The sequence below is a fragment of the Caloenas nicobarica genome, chromosome 2 (genome assembly GCF_036013445.1).
Source record: "Caloenas nicobarica isolate bCalNic1 chromosome 2, bCalNic1.hap1, whole genome shotgun sequence".
In the NCBI taxonomy this organism is placed as follows: Eukaryota; Metazoa; Chordata; class Aves; order Columbiformes; family Columbidae; genus Caloenas; species Caloenas nicobarica.
In genome coordinates, this window is record NC_088246.1 from 40,926 (window position 1) to 56,548 (window position 15,623).

Below are 15,623 nucleotides of genomic sequence, written 5' to 3' on the forward strand. Positions count from 1 at the left end.
ACCAGGCAATACTGTGCTCCTGAACACCAGCCACCTCCTCACCTTCTTAGCTGCTGGTCGGTGTGCGGCTTCGCCCCTCCGAGCTTGCCTGTAGCGCCTGCTAAAACAAAGGCGCATGCTCAGATACTGCCCAGAAGCACAGCCTGCCCGCAGACGGTCCCATGTCCCGCTCCTTTACCTTGGCTGCTCGCCCACCCGGCCTCCGTCACCTTCACCTGCCACGCTGTTGACCACGTTGAGGCCCAGCTACCACCTGTAAAACACAAGCAAAGGATGCTCGTACCTGCACCAGAAACACAAGACCTGAAATGAGACGCTGCTTCAGCCCTGCGCTCCTTGCTCACCTTGCCCGAGGAGCTGCGGTGCCGATACCCGGCTTTCCTCCTCGCTTCACACCTATAAAACAGAGAAACAACCAAACTTACGTAGAGGCACACGGCACACCTTCCCTCTGAGACCTCGCACCGGCCCACCTGCTCACGGCGCTCGGCTTGCCTCTTCCGTCGCTCTTTTGGGCCAAGTTTTCCCTCTGCATCTGAAATCAAGGTATTCAACAGGTCACCCAGATGCTGATCAACAGCTTGACCATTCCACAGGTCTGCTTTCTATTCATAAATAACACCAGAAGCTCTAATCGAGCCCCTAAATTACTGGTGAAGGGACTGCCCACTGCCCCTGCCCACAGCTGCTCCATCCTAGATGACTGTACATCCTTTGCCCACGCTATTAGATACATCAAGAGATTAACCATGGACTCCTAGGGCTCAGTCCACCCACCCATGACTCTACGCCTCCGGGCAGAGCAGCTCCAAGCCAAACGCGCACATGCGAAGACTGACGCTCCACAGAACGCTACAAACAGCACGACTGCAACAGCACCAAAAACGCACAACAATGAGAATGACTCCAAGACCAGAGACTGCATCAATCAAAAGAACCTGTGGGGAGGCAGAAGAGAGGCGAGAAGCCTCTACTGCAACCCCAAAACAAAAAGGGAGCCGAACGTCACGGCCCCTTACGAGACGGCGGCACTGGCACAAACCCACCAACCAACCAACCGAGACGGCGGCACTGGCACAAACCCACCAACCAACCAACCGAGACGGCGGCACTGGCACAAACCCACCAACCAACCAACCGAGACGGCGGCACTGGCAAAACACTCCCGCAAGACCTAAGAACTTCTTCCCGGCATCCTGAAGTGCCAGTCCCTTAGACTGGATGGGTAGAGAGGAGAGCTGCCCACACAGCCCTGAACACCACCATAAAACAACTGACCAGAAACGTCCGAGGCGCAAGAACCATCCACGCTTTCGGCTGCTGATACAAGAAAAGCAGCACCCAATTGGCACTAGGCCAATCGGCACCGGCATTCCAGACCCCGGGACGGCGCCTGAGATGCCTGTCGTGCCCCTCGGGCACAACGAGACCCCAGGATCGTCTGAACGGCGCAAGGCAGGCTTCCCGAAGTACACGACAACGCAGACACAGGCTGGAGCTGCCCTGCCCAAGCTGGCATCGCACTGTAAGGTTCCCTGCGCCCTTTACCCACCCAAAGGGGACTGGTCCTGGACGGCCCTTTCCCCTCTGAGACCTTTAGCCCCTCGCCCCTGCAGTTCCCAGCCCCTTCCCAGCCCCTGTGCCTCCACTTAGCTTTCAGAGGGCCAAGGGACAGGATCCATCCACAGAGGAAAACACCACATGGGCTCACGGGGATCTTCCTGCAGTTGCCAGTTTCCCCTTCATCACCTGCAATAAGAAAAGAAAACAGACGCACACTATTGAGCACCAGGGTAATATTTACCAGTACTAGTCTAATAGCCACTGCTCACCTTGGCTGAGTTCTGGGAAGGACATTTGAATGATGCACCGGGGGCCATTCCCCTCTGCAAGGGTTCTGGGGACAACACCGTGTTCTGTGGGTAATCAGGAAGGCGATGAGCCACCCCATAGCCAGAAAGACACTCTGCCTTATGGCCCCGCTGCTTCCTTCAGAAGTGCTAGAACTCCATCTACAGATACAAGACGCTCACTCTAACCCCTGCTAGATAACCTGAGCGTCAGTCCTAGGAGAAAAGATTATACCAGCAACTTGGTATACAGCAGTAAAAACCAAAAAAACAATGCTCCATTTTCATTGCAGTCAGGGGTTCTGGGAAAACGTGAAGCACCTGAAATTGATTTAGTAAATTAAACATAGTTACAAACATACTTTCTGCTACAGCTGCTGTTGAACCTTTGCTGCTCCTGGAGCTCTTACCTCTAGCAGACACCTCCACTTCTCCAAACACGTCTGTCCATGCTGACTAAACAGCTCAAAAGCTGCCCACTGCTGAAGGAGCAGCAGAGAACCAGCACCAAAGCAGCCCCAGAGCAGAATGAGCTCCTGCCCAGGGGCTGCAGCTCAAATACCCCGGGCCCCACCCACCCCCCCTCCCACAATCCCCTGGGGAAGGGGAGGGGTCAATCGGCCCGGGCCCCGCCCACCACCCTGACCAAACCACCTGGGGAAGGGGCAGGGTCAATAATTAATATGGTAATAAATAGATTCTACGAGAATCTCTTCTAAAAAGTAACCCAGGGCTTTCTTTGCCTCCCCAGGACTCCAAAGGTCTCCCCAGAACCCCCCTCATCTTCCAGGGCTCTCCGGACTCTCCCCAGCTATTGCCTCGTCTCCCTAGGGCTCCCCTGAGATCCACCGTCCTCCCCAGGGTTCGCATCGATTCCCCGAGGCTGCCAAGTTCTCCCCAGGGCTCGCCTTGGTTCCTCAGGGCTCCCCAAAATGTGTCTTGGTTCCTGAGGGCTCCATATTCCTCCCGAGGACTCCCCAAAATGTGTCTTGGTTCCTCAGGGCTCCCCATTCCTCCCCAGGGCTCCCCAAAATGTATCTTGGCTCCTCAGGGCTCCACATTCCTCCCCAGAGCTCCCCAAAACATGTCTCGACTCCCCAGAGCTCCCCATTCCTCCCCAGGGCTCCCCTACAGGCCTCCGTCAGACTCTGTCAGATTCGGTCGGGCGCTGTCAGGCCCTGTCGAACCCTGCCAGGCCCTTTAAGGCTCTGTCGCGCTGTGTGAGGCCTTGGCAGGCTGCGTCACTCCTTGTCGGGCTTTGTCAGGCCCTGTGGTGCTTTCTTGGGCTCTGTCGGGCTCTCTCAGGTTTCTTGGGCTGTGTCAAGACCGGTCGGGCTTTGTCAGGCCCTGTCACGCCTTGTTGGGATCTGTCAGGCCCTGCCGGGCTCTGTTGACCTCTGTCGGTCTTTATCGGGCTTTGACGGGCTCTGTCAGGCTCTGTTGGACTTTCTCGGGCTCTGTCAGATTTTGTCGGGATTTGACAGACTCTGTCAAGCTCTATCGGACTTTGTTGGGCTCTGTCGGGCTTTATCGGGCGCTGTCAGGGTCTGTTGACTTTGGTCAGGTTCTGTGGGGCTCTATCGTGCTCTTTCAAGTTTTGTCGGGCCCTGTGAGGCTCCGTCGGCCCTTATCGGGCTCTGTCGTGCTCTGCCGGTTTCTGTCGGGCCCGGGGGCGTGGCCTCCAAGCCGGGGCTCGGTCCGGGTTCCCCCGTGGGTCCTAGCACCCCCCCAGCTCCAGGGACCAGGACAACCCTCAGGGGACGGGAAGGGGGAACCCACTTACTCCCATTTGGGGGTGCACAAAAAGGGGGGGCAGGTGATGGTCTGACACCAGCCCGGGGGCGTTGGGGCTCCTTGCGGGGGGCAAGGCAGCTCCTGGGTACTGGGGAAGGGGCCACGGGGGTGCCCACGGCATTTGGGGGGCTCTGGAGGTGACACCCCCACTGGGATCCAGGCGCCTTCGTGATTCCCAGGGGGGTCCCCTCGGTGTCGCGGGGGAAGATCCCTGGGGGACACCTCAGTGTCCCCATGGCCCCAAGGGGTCCCTGCTGTGTCCTTGGCTCCCATGGAGGGGGGTCCCCACGACATCCTCAGGGTGTCCCGCTGCCCCTATAGACTCTTCCCATAGCCCCCCCGATCCCCTGCGTTCAGCACTGGGGGTGGAGCTGTGTCCCCAAATGGCACCCCACCCCCCCCCAGAGAGCAACGACAGCAGTAAAATCCATCACTTTAATGGAATGGGGGACCCAAGGTTGACCCCTCCCCAAGATAAAACCGTGGGCCCCACGGTCCCCCCAGTCCCGCACACCCCGGGGGCCAACAGGAAATAAATAACAGAGGAGGGGCCCAAGGGCAAAGGGGCGTGGGGCGTTGGGGGTCACCAAGCACAGGGTGCCAGGGGGGTCAGGGGTCCCCAGGGTGCCACAGGGGTGGTTCGGAGGAGCTCATGGAGGCTCTTGATTGCCTGGAACTTGAGGCGCTGGGGGGTCCAGAAGCAGTGGGGGCAGGGCAGGGATGGCCCCTGCCCCCCCCCATGGCGCAGCATGTGCCACGTCAGGGACGCGCATTGGTGGCAGAACCCGCAGAGCTGACACCCGGGGGGGGACGGGGGTCCCACATGCCCCCCCCCTCCTCACTGCAGGGGGTTCTCCAGTGTCCCCACTCCCTCCACAGGGGTCTCAGTGTCCCCATGTCCACACTCACCCCATGGGCATCTCTGTGTCCCCACGTTCCCTAATCCTCATGACCCTACCCCCTAACCCAGCAACAGCCCCATTGACTCCACAGACCCCGGGACCCCCCCACAACCGCCCCATAGACCCTTGTGACCGCCCCATAGTGGGCAGTGGAGGCGTGGTCAGGAGGGAAGAGTGGTGATGTGGACAGAGGTGTGGGGTGCTGTGGGGCAGAAACCTGAATCTATGGGGCAGAATGCAGAAGCTATGGGGTGGTACGCATCTCTAGGGTAGAGTGCAGCAGCTAAAGGGTGTTGTAGGGCAGCACTGTGGCTATAAGGGGCAGAGTAGAGGAGCCATGTGGTGCTGTGGGGCAGCACTGTGGGACTATGGGGCAGAGCGCAGCAGCCATGGGGTGCAGTAGGCCACTGCTGTAGATGTACGGGCAGTGGAGGATGTATGGGGTGCTGTGGGGCAGCGCTGTGCATCTATTGGGCAGAGTAGAAGAGCTCTGGGGTGCTGTGGGGCAGCACTGTGGGACTACGGGGCAGAGTGGAGGAGCTCTGGGGTGCTGTGGGGCAGCACTGTGGGACTATGGGGCAGAGTGGAGGAGCTCTGGGATGCTGTGGGGCAGCACTGTGGGTCTTGAGGGCAGAGTGGAGGAGCTCTAGGGTGTTATGGGGCAGCACTGTGTATCTATGGCGCAGAGTGGAAGATGTATGAGGTACTGGGGGCACTGGTGTGAATGTATGGGGCAGAGCGGAGGAGCTATGAGGGTATGGGGCAGTGCTATGTATTTATGGGGCAGAGTGGAGGAAGCACGGGTGCTGCGGGGCACTGCAGTGGATCTGTGGGGCAGAGTGGATGAGCTATGGGGTTCTGTGCAGCAGTGCTGTGGGTCTGTGAGGCAGAGGGAACAAGATATGGGGTGCTGTGGGGCAACAGTGTGGGTCTATGGGTCAGAGTGCAGGAGCAAGGGGGTGCTGTGGGGCAGTGCTGTGCCATCTATGGGGCAGAGTGAAGATTCTGTGGGGTGCTGCACAGCAGTGCTGTCCATCTATGAGGCAGAGTGAGAGCAACTACAGAGTGCTGCTGACCTATGGGGCAGAGTAGAGGGGCTATGGGGTGCTTTGGATCTAGGGGGCAGAGTGGAGAAGCTATGGGGTGCTGCAGTTTTATGAGGCAAGAGTGAACAAGATACGGGGTGCTGTGGAGCAGCACTGTGGGTCTATGGGTCAGAGTGCAGGAGCCATGGTGCTGTGGGGCAGTGCTGGGGATCTATGGGGCAGAGGGGGGGAAATACAGGGCGCTGTTCGTCTATGGGGCAGAGTGGAGAAGCTCTAGGGTGCTGTGGGTCAGCACTGTGGGTCTATGGGGCAGAGCGGAAGAGCTATGGGGTGCTGTGGGGCAGTCCTGTGGATCTATGGGGCAGAGGGGGGGAACTACAGGGTGCTGTGGGTCTATGGGGCAGAGTGGATGAGCTCTAGGGTGCTGTGGGTCAACACTGTGGGGCTATGGGCCAGAGTGGAAGAGGTATGAGGTACTGTGGGGCACTGGTGTGGATCTATGGGGCAGAGAGGAAGAGCTATGGGGTGCTGTGGGGCTAGGGGTGCTGTGGGACTATGGGGCAGAGTAAAGGAGCTATGGGCTGCTGTGGGGCAGCGTGCAGGAGCCATGGGGTGCTGTAGAGCAGTGCTGTGGATCTATGGGGCAGATTGGAGGAGGTATGGGGTGTTGTGGGGCCACACTGTGGGTCTCGAGGCCAGAGTGCAGCTGCTCTAGGGTGTTATGGGGCAGCACTGTGCATCTATGGGGCAGAGTGGAAGATGTATGAGCTACTGAGGGCACTGGTGTGAATGTTTGAGGCAGAGCGGAGGAGCCATGACATTGTGGGGCAGTGCTATGTATGTATGGGGCAGAGTGGATGAGCTATGGGGTGCTGTGCAGCACTGCTGTGGGTCTATGGGTCAGAGTGCAGGAGCCATGGGGTGCTGTGGGGCAGTGCTTTGCCATCTATGGGGCAGAGTGAAGATTCTATGGGGTGCTGTGTGGCAGTGCTGTCCATCTATGGGGCAGAGGGAACAAGATATGGGGTGCTGTGAGGCAGTGCTGTCCATCTATGGGGCAGAGTGAGAGCAGCTACAGGGTGCTGTTGAACTATGGGGCAGAGTAGAGGGGCTATGGGGTGCTATGGGTCACTGTGTGTCAGTGGGTGGGTCACTCACCTGCTGGGGGTTCAGCTTCTTCTGGGGTGTTTCACCCCACAACAGCCCCATTGACCCCACAGCCCCCATGACTCCCCACACCCACCTCATATACCCTTGTGCCCCCCCCCCCGATAGTGGGCAGGGGAGGGGTGGCCAGGAGGGAAGGGTGGTGATGTGGACAGAGGTGTGGGGTGCTGTGGGGCAGAAACGTGGATCTGTGGGGGAAAATGTAGAAGCCATGAGGTGCTATGTATGTATAGGGCAGGGTGCAGCAGCTAAAGGGTGCTGCAGGGCAGCACTGTGGGCCTAAGGGGCAGAGTGCAGGAGCTATAGGGTGCTGTGGGGCAGCACTGTGGATCTATGGGGCAGACTGGAGGAGCAATGACATGCTCTGGGTCTATGGGGCAGAGTGAACAAGATATGGGATGCTGTGGAGCTGCACTGTGGGTCTATGGGTCAGAGTGCAGGAGCCATGGGGTGCTGTGGGGCAGTGCTGTGGATCTATGGGGCAGAGGGGGGGAACTACAGGGCGCTGTGGGTCTATGGGTTAGAGTGCAGGAGCTCTAGGGTGCTCTGGGGCAGCACTGTGGGTCTATGGGGCAGAGTGGGAGAGGTGTGAGTTACTGTGGGGCACTGGTGTGCATCTATGGGGGAGAGTGGAAGAGCTATGGGGTGCTGTGGGTCTATGGGGCAGAGTAGAGGAGCTATTAGGTGCTGTGAATCTATGCGGCAGAGTGGAAGAACTACAGGGTGTGGGACAGTGTGTAGGTCACTCACCTGCAGGGGGTTCAGCCTCTTGTGGGGTGTTTCACCCCACAACAGCCCCATTGACCCCACACCCCTGTGACCCCCCACAACCGCCCCATAGACCCTTGTGACTCCCCCCATAGTGGGCAGTGGGGGCGTGGCCAGCTGGAGAGGGGGGCGTGGCCAGGGTGGAGCAGATGGGGGGCGTGGCCCGGCAAGAGCAGATGGGGAGGCGTGGCCAGGCTGCCTTCACTGTTCTCTGAGCAGGAGCTGCAGTTCTAAAAAAACAAACAAACAAACAAGCAACAAAAAAAAGGCGTTATTTGCTTCAAAATCCTGGGAAATAGCCCCAACCCCCCCTGCTTAAATATTAACTTAGTGAGCAAATTGATTGCCAAAAAAAAATAGATCTTAAAAGCTTCTTTGAGCACAAATTATCCTAAAAACAGCCCAAAAATATCAAAACCCCACCCAAATATGGTCCCTCCCAGCTTTATATAATAGAATAAGATATATATTAATGTATTAGATATATTATATAGTAATTATATATTTCTACATCAATACATATATTAATATTAATGAATATTAACATATCATAAATGTTGTTATAATACATTATACATCACATTATTATATTATGTTATTATATATTAATTAATTAATAATAGAAATTGATTGTTAGTATATAATATACATTTTTATTATTCATCATATTATTATATAATTTATATTATATTGTTAATACACTAATATGTTAATTTTATAGATCTGTATTATTTATATTCATATATTACCATATTAAATAATATAGTAATATTGAAATAATACAATTTAAAGAATTAAGTGGGTTTAGGGATGCGGCGACCAATCAGCGCCTTCCTCCCCTGGGAGACAGCCGCGCGGGGCTGAGCCAATGGGAGGCTTTCCCGCCAGACGGCACCGGCCAATCAGCGGGCGTCCCCTCACCCCGCTCAGGGTGAGGGGGGAGACAAAATGGCGGCGGGTTAAAAAAGCCGAGTTTGTTCCCGCTTAAATATTAATTTAGTAAATTATCGATAAATAGATTTTAAAAGCACCAGATCTGGGACCCCGAACTTTAGATATGTTCGGTAAAGTGAATTCAGCCCCCAAATCGCCTCAAAAAGCAACAAAATGCCCCTCCCGACTTTAAATACAATAATTTACACAATTATTTAAACATTTAAATTATTTCAACAATTAAGCGGCTTTAGGAGCCTCACAACCGCCCAAAAAGCTAAAAAAAAACCCCAAAAACCTCAATTAAAAAAAACCAACTCATAAAGCCCCGTTTAAATATAATAATTTAACCTAATATGCAGTTAAAATAAAAAGCCGAATTTGGACTCATAATCCTGGGAAACAGCCCCAAATCTCCCCCTGCGCTTTAATTATTAATCTATTGAATAAATTCGTTATCAGTAAACAGATTCTAAAAGCTTTAAAGCCCCAAATCTGCCCCTCGAGCTTTAAAAGCGTTAAATAAACCTTTAAAAAGCCGATTTAGACCCAAACAGCCCCAAAACGGCTCCTCCCAGTTTTAAAAGCTTTAAAGTCACGAATCAGCCCCCAAAATGGGATCCGCAACTTTAAATACGTTTAAAATGCGAATTCGACCCTAATGGCCCCTCCCGACTTTAAATACAATCATTTCGACATTAACTTTAATAAATCGAACAATTAAATTTTAGGAGCCTAAAACCCGCCCAAAATGTTCCAAATAAAACCTCAAATAAACCTTTTAAACATATTTAAAAAAATAACAATAAAAAAAACCACCCTATTCTGGACTCAAACTCCTGGGAAAAAGCCCCAAACCTCTCCCCGAGCTTTAAACATTAATTCTCCTGATAAGATTACAATACAGAGATTTTAAAGGTGCCTTTTAGCACAAATCGGCACCCAAAACCCCCCTAAAATATGTAAAAAAAACTTCTAGAAGCCGAACTGGACCCAAACCTCCCCGGTCTCCCGAGAAAAGCCCCAAACCAGCTCCTCCCGCTTTGAACACAACGATTCGAACAGTTAAAGCAGCTGCGGGAGCCTCAGCCCCCACCCCAACAGCCACAAACCCGCGGCTTTTAAACCCCCAGTTTCGATCAAAGCCCCAAATACACCCAAGCCCGCCGGGCACTCGTCACCCCGCAGAGCCCCAATTAACTCCCGCACGATAATTAACGCCCTGACCCGCCCGTTAATCGGCTCCAGCTGCCGCTCCCGCTGCTCTCGGTCCCTCGGGTCCCGCGGTGGGGGGGCGGATCAGCCGGTTCGGCAGCGCCGAGCACCACGCGCAGCCGCCGCCGCCACGTCCTGCACCCGGCGCGCTCAGCGCCACGTCCTTTATCACCTCGCTGTCCCGCCCGGTCCCGCCCTCCGCCCGCCCTCCGGCCAATGGACGAGACGCCCGCCTCAGCCGCGCTGGCCAATCAGCGCCTCGTTACTGTGGGAGAACGTCGGCGGGAAGACGGCGACCAATCAGCGCCTTTTTTACCTCAGAGGCACTAGCGAATCAGCGCCTTGCACGGGCTGGGCGAACCTCGGCGGGAAGGCAGTGACCAGTCAGCGCCTTTCTCCCCTCAGCGATACGATCACCAATCAGCACCTTTCTCCCACCCTCTCGGAGAAGCCCGCGCGGGGATGAGCCAATGGGCGGCTTTCGCGCCAGTCGCCGGCAGCCAATCAGCGGGCGCCGCCTCCTACCTCACTATAAAATAGCGACGGCGAAAAGGAGGGGGGAGACAAGATGGCGGAAAAGGCAGGAAGCCGTGGCTCGTCCGGCGGCGGCGATTGAGGCGGGGGGGGGGAGTCGGGGCTGGGCGGAAAAGCGGCAGCTCCTGAGACAGCAGCGGCAGCAGCAGCAGCAACGGCGATCGGGGGATGTGGGGGGGCGAAAAGCGGCGGCTCCTGCGGCCGCAGCGGCCACGGCGATCGGGGGATGTGGGGGGGGGAAAGCGGCGGCTCCTCCGGCCGCAGCAGCAACGGCGATCGGGGGATGTGGGGGGGGGAAAAGCGGCGGCTCCTCCGGCCGCAGCGGCAACGGCGATCGGGGGGATGTGGGGGCGAAAAGCGGCGGCTCCTCCGGCCGCAGGGGCAACGGCGATCGGGGGATGTGGGGGTTGAAAAGCGGCGGCTCCTCCGGCCGCAGCGGCAACGGCGGTCGGGGGATGTGGGGGGGGAAAAGCGGCGGCTCCTCCGGCCGCAGCGGCAACGGCGGTCGGGGGATGTGGGGGGGCGAAAAGCGGCGGCTCCTCCGGCCGCAGCGGCAACGGCGATCGGGGGATGTGGGGGGGCGAGAAGCGGCGGCTCCTCCGGCCGCAGCGGCAACGGCGATCGGGGGGATGTGGGGGCGAAAAGCGGCGGCTCCTCCGGCCGCAGCAGCAACGGCGATCGGGGGGATGTGGGGGGGCGAAAAGCGGCGGCTTCTCCGGCCGCAGCGGCAACGGCGATCGGGGGATGTGGGGGGGGAAAAGCGGCGGCTCCTCCGGCCGCAGCGGCAACGGCGGTCGGGGGATGTGGGGGGGGAAAAGCGGCGGCTCCTCCGGCCGCAGCGGCAACGGCGATCGGGGGGATGTGGGGGGGCGAAAAGCGGCGGCTTCTCCGGCCGCAGCGGCAACGGCGATCGGGGGATGTGGGGGGGGAAAGGCGGCGGCTCCTCCGGCCGCAGCCAGGACGTGGCTTCACCGGCACCGCGCCCTGTGGGGCTGCGGGGCGGGTGTGGGGCCGGGGGCTCCGGCGGTCCCGCAGCGGCGGCCGCGGGGCGGGATGGGGCGGCTGTGGCGGTACCTGTGGGGCACCTATGGGGCTGCTATAGGGGCTCTTCAGAGGCGTGTCTGGAGCACTTATGGGCAGGTACAGGGCTGCTATAGCGGTACCTGTGGGGTTGCTATGGGGTTACTTATGGGGCACAGATTGGGGGGGCACAGGATGGGGAGACAGCTGGGGGTGGCACCGCATGCAGGGGGTGAGGTCAGTGCGGAGGGGCGGGGACTATGAGAGGATGCGCCCACGGGGAGCCCCGCCTGGGGAAGGGGGTGGAGCCTCCGTGTGTCACGCCCTGTGGGAGGAGCCCGGGGGTGGAGCCTGTGCAGGCATCACCCCTTGGACAGCCCACTCGGGGGTGGGGTCAGCAGGGGATGTGCCCCAAGGGGGCGTGGCTTAGCAAGGGAGGGGCTTTGGAGGGGGTGGAGCCTTTACAGGACATGCTCTGAGGGGGCGTGGCTTAGGGGAGGTGGTTGGGAGGAGTTGGGGGCGGGGCCTCAGAGCATCATGCTCCTCGGGTGGTGCGGTGAAAGGGGAGGGGTGTGCATGGGACACGCCCCTTGGGGAGGGCACACATTGGCAGGGGCGGAGCTTTGAGGGGGATGGAGTTGGGGGCATGACCTCTCGAGGACACGCCCCTGCAGGAGAAGCCCAGACTGGATATCACAGTGAAAAATTAAAATTAACTGTTGTTAATCACATGTAGTTTGCTGTCTTTTTATTTTGACTCTACTTAGAGGTAATTCATTCCTGTGATGTTTTCACACACCTCCCAAAAAAGCTGTGGTTAAATATAGACAGTCATGACTCACTGTTTTCTAATTTTATTTTGCATCTAAATCTTTTAATGTTATGTTGGGAATCATTACTACCTGGGAGGTTTTTTAATACCTCCATTTATAAACAGCCGGGGGCCATGTTGGGGTATTTTTAATTAAGGAAACTGCTGTTTCAACCCGCAAGTGAAAACAAACCACACGTACGAGGCTGGACACGGTCAAACAAACCCCGGCTGGTTCAGCAGCCGCTGCCAGCGCGTCCATTCACCGCCTGCCCAGCCCGACAGACCTGCTGGGCACACGTGTCCTGGTGAACTTGTACCAGCGCTGCATTCTGGGGAGAAATACATCCTGTAAGAATCCTGCTCTAAAACACTGGAGATCAACAATAGTTGTAAGTCACAGAGACTCCTCGTTTTCTCTCTGACTCTCACAACAGTAATAAATAAATCCCAAAGGACAGAAAACACCAGGATAGGCTGGAAACAACAACAAACCCCACATGGCAGAAACAGTACCAAGCACCGTAAGTAACACTTAAGCATCTCAAACGAAAATAAATGACAAAACCACTCGGGAGAGGTCTAAAGAAAGACAAACAAGTCCACAGAGAGCGATACTAAAGCCCTCCTCCCGAGAGGACCATGTGGGGGACAGAGGCACTTGGAAGGGACGTGGTTTGACGAGGCCACTTGCCACACACATTGATTCTGGTGCCTGGAAGGACAATGGAGGGGACACAAGGGGACAGGGGGCACACGAACGGTACAGAGGGATGTGGGGAGCTGATCGGGGTGCCTGCGATGGCTCCAGGGCACGCTGCCCAAGGGAGAGGTCCTGCAGCAACTGGAGGCCACGTGAAGGGCTCTGGGTCAGAAGAAAGGCAAACAGAGGCCTCTGGGCTGCAAAATACACAAACAGGTCCCCAGGCAACAAGAACACGGGGGGCGGCTACAAGGAAGGTAAATGGGGGCTCTCAGGTGCCCCAAAAGACAAGCTCAGCTGTCCTGAGAGGAGCAGGTGGAAATCAGAGGAGTTCTAAAGGGAGCAGAGGGGCAAACAGAGCGGGCATGAGAGCGTACAAGAGGGAAAAATGAGGCCTCTGGGATGTGCCAAAAGCAAATGGGGAAATTTTGAGGGGAAGAGAGAAAAAGAGGGGAATTTAATGAAGCAAAAGGTCAAACGGGCACCTTGATGCCACCAAAGAGCCTGCGGGCACGCAAAGGCAGGCAGGGCAATCACAGAGGAACTGGAAGGAAACGGGTTTCTGAGGGAACAAGGTGGCGAGTAAGCCTGTGAGAGGCCCAGAGGCAAATGGATGTGTCCTGAGGAGAGCAAATCAAAAGGTTCTTACCTCTGAGAAGTTCTCCTTGACTTTTGTTCCACCAGCAGCCGTCCTGTGGTCTCGGCACAGCCTGGGGATCCCTGACCTGCACCACCACAACCTTTAACAGGACATCCGGCAGTTCTAGAACCTGAATGACAAACAGCAACTATTTCTCCAGGACAGCTTTGATGTAGGATTGTTTTATTTTGTTTTCCCTGCAGAGCACAGGGAGAAATTTCTCCTCCGCACAGTACCACTAAACACCCCACCCATGATCCTTCAGGCATTTTGGGGCTGTAACCCCCCCATCTCTCACTGGCCTGCTCCTCCAGTAACATCAGCACACCTCCCAGTAACATCATCATCACCCCCCCAAAGCCCCCCTTTTTTTCTCTCCAAAAAAAGGTAGAAAAGGGAAATAGCCCCCATGAGCAGCTCCTTGCTCTCATAATGCCATTTACATATGTACATACTACAACTCCTCAAAACAGGGGGCAGTGCCCCAAACAGTCGCAGTCCCCATCCCACAGGCCGGCAGCTGCCCCATGGCACGGTGGGGAGGGAAGATGTTGCCACGTCTCCCGCTTGGGCTCTGCTCTCCCACATTCTGTTCCCCACCTGGGCTGCGGGATCTCCTGAGCATCAGGTGTTCATAGCTCCCCCTATGAATAACAAAAATTCGAAATTAGAGTTCAGCATCTTAAGAAAATAGCGCAGAAAGAAGCAGAGGAATTAGTCAGAATAAGGGATCGCCCAGCGGCAGCGCTTGCTGGCCGTGCGCTGCAGTACCCGAGTTTCGCCACACGACGGCAGCACCGAGGCACGCCGCGGCACCGCATTGGGGCGGCCGCCTGCAGTACCGCGCTTTGCCCACAGGACGGCAGCACTGAGACCCGGCGCGGCAGCCCCGGGCGAGCAGGCGGGCCGCGTTCCGCGGGAATCCCGCAAAAAAACCCAAACCAAACCAAAAAAACCAGAGAGCCGCGGCAGGAAAGCGCCCCTGTCGCAGGGACGGACGCAAGTCCCGAAAACGAACACCGCCGCCCGCCAGCCCGGTGCCGGAAGGCTAACGCGCCCGGCTTGCTCTGCTGGCCGACGGCACCCGGAGGCAGCGCCTCTGAGTCCCGACCCCAGCTGTCCCCGGCCCGCGGCAGCATGCAAGCTCCGTTCCCCTCACTCCCTCCCACCGTTCCGCCGCGCTCAGCGGGCACCGACACCCGGCAGGAGGTTCCTGCCTGTCACCTCATGCCTTCTGCCGGCTCTGGGGACCTCACCAAGGACTGCCCTGCCCTGAACCGCCTGCCTCCAGATCCCCGGGAGCCGGCCGCAGCGAGAGCTCTGCAGCCTCACGTCCCTCGCCCCGACGCCCGTCCCGTTCATTCCCGGTACCCCCCCGAGACACCACGGACACGCTTGCCAGGGAGCTAGCTATTCCAACTGGATTGAGTCGGCGCGCTCTCGTTGGCTGCTTTCCACCCCACCGCGCTGCCCTCCTATTGGATGCTCCTTCCCGCGCTCCGCCCCCACAAGCCCGCGCCTGCGCCAGACCTGACTGAGGACTGCGCCCATTTGGGCATGCGCAGTAGGACCATCACAAGCACCGCCCCTTCGACAACCTCATTGGCTGACTACGCACGTCAATCGCCATTCTCACCGCCTATCAGCGCTCCGCCCCTCAACCTTGCTCGCGCCGTCTGATTGGCCCGCTCTGCATCCTCACTCGCCTTCTCGCCACCCTGCGGGGACTCCCGAGCCCATTTGGCCGTGCAGCTTCAAAGATGGAAACTAAAAAGTAAAGAACAAACCGCGCTCATTCACTTATACTAAAAAGCTGGACGGATTACTACGTACACCAGAAAAAGCCCTTATCTTCCATTTTCCTCCGGCACTAAAATTGCATAGGTGTGAACTCATAAAATTAAACCATCCATCTCCCAGACACACGCTTAGAACTTGACTAGGGTGGGTTTCTGTTTCTCTTACACCAACAGAGCTGCACATTTGTGAGGAAACAAATTCATTTTGAAGCATAGCTTCTCCTGGGGGAAAAACACGTCTTAGTGATTGGAAAAAAAAAAAAAAAAAACCTGACTTGGAGCTCCTGAACATTAGGGAGCAGTGGGGAAACGAATGAAAGCAAAGACCAACAGCAGCGTGCCCATAAATTCACTGTGAACAAAGACAAGAGAAATGCTCAACCCTAAGGAGCGCCGGCCGGCAGGTTTCTCCCCGCTCTGCCCGGGACCGAGAAGACGCCG

General features: G+C 56.9%; 1 long non-coding RNA gene across 2 annotated transcripts; it reads right to left on the reverse strand.

The window, feature by feature from the left end:
* Nucleotides 1-12,172: 12,172 nt before the first annotated feature.
* On the reverse strand, nt 12,173-14,853 carry LOC135985944 (uncharacterized). 2 transcript variants are annotated; one of them, XR_010605820.1, is made up of 4 exons: nt 14,783-14,853; nt 13,839-14,027; nt 13,393-13,513; nt 12,173-12,372 (listed from the first exon to the last, which is right to left on the reverse strand). It is a non-coding gene; the product is annotated as an uncharacterized LOC135985944 (long non-coding RNA). The 2 variants fall into 2 exon arrangements; XR_010605819.1 differs by having other exon boundaries at nt 14,775-14,850.
* Between the last annotated feature and the right edge of the window lie 770 nt (nt 14,854-15,623).